Raw genomic sequence first — 1256 nt, forward strand, 5'->3', positions numbered from 1 at the left:
AATATTATCTCTTGAAAACAAAAAGTTTCTTTCATTAATTTTTATAATCATTATTTTTAAACTAAATTTTTATTTTTATTTGCCTGAAAACTAAGAAAATAACTCAGTGATTAGTATTAAACTTTAGCCATTAATTAAATTTCTTGTCTCAAATCAAATAAATAAGATTAATTTGGTTTTACCTAATTTATAATTTTATAATGTTTATTTATAATTAATAAATCTTTTATTTATTACATTAAAAAAGTAAAACTACTTTTAACGATCCTACTTATTATTTTCATTTTTAATGATTGAAAATTTGAAAAGTGGTAAAAAAAAAAAAAATTCTATTTAAACTTTATCATACCTAAATAGATTAATGTTAATGCAAAAATGTAAACCTAAATTAATAAATTGGAGAATTTCTATGCACTCAAATCTTCAATTACAGGATTTTGTAACAACTATTACTAACTTCTAATTTCAGTTATTTGAGTAAAAGGCGATTAATGGGAGCATAACTCAAGGTAGAGACAAATGTTATAATTAGCTCACTATCAAAAGCTTCCTGAGCAAAAGCCTCAAGTCTCCAAGTCATAATAACTCCAAATACTTGGCTCAAGTCGGGTATCTTCACAACTAGAAAATTAATAAAGAAATATTTTTATAAACTTGTCTTACCGAAGTTTTGAAAGGTTCATAAAAACGTTGATTCTAGAGACTTTTTATTGGGTATTGTCAAAAAGTAACTAATTGTGTAAATAATGATAACTGACAGAAATCATGTACCAACTAGGTAAAGAAATTTAATAAGGTTAAACAAATAAAATGAAATATGGTGTAATTACATATTAATTACTTACCAAGACTACTATGTAAAGTGCTGCCCACATGGTCTTAACTCGAATGAACTGGTGAAAGGATGTTGGAAGCTCGGTGTTGGCTAATACAGCCTGTTGCAACTAAACCCTACTAAAGACATTGACGCAATGTGTTCATCATGTGTGAATTTCGTCAGTCAATAACTTAGCCAATACGAGGAATTCATTTGAGGGTTATCGATTTTATATAGACCTAATTCTGCAACACTGGAATACAATAAGAAATTACAAAGTGCCTTTTTTTTTTTTTTATGTATTTATTTTTTTATTTTTATATCCCACTCCCTTGCCATTTCTGTTATACGGGGTGCGGAAGCTGTGAGGTAGTGCGCGCTGGGGTTTTTCGCATCCCACTGCTCCCAAAAATCAATTCTTTTTTTTCTTTTTTTTTTT

At 27.8% G+C, this 1256-nt stretch overlaps 1 long non-coding RNA gene across 1 annotated transcript in view; it reads right to left on the minus strand.

The window, feature by feature from the left end:
- Window positions 1–814: 814 nt before the first annotated feature.
- LOC136796591 (uncharacterized) overlaps window positions 815–1256 on the minus strand; it is a 30432-nt gene continuing 29990 nt past the window's right edge. Inside the window, exon 3 of the long non-coding RNA XR_010844336.1 lies at window positions 815–1070. This is a non-coding gene — a long non-coding RNA (uncharacterized lncRNA). The remainder of the gene's footprint in view (window positions 1071–1256) is intronic.

Source organism: Halyomorpha halys, unplaced genomic scaffold (genome assembly GCF_000696795.3).
Source record: "Halyomorpha halys isolate HHAL.00 unplaced genomic scaffold, Hhal_1.1 Scaffold2879.1, whole genome shotgun sequence".
Taxonomy (NCBI): domain Eukaryota; kingdom Metazoa; phylum Arthropoda; class Insecta; order Hemiptera; family Pentatomidae; genus Halyomorpha; species Halyomorpha halys.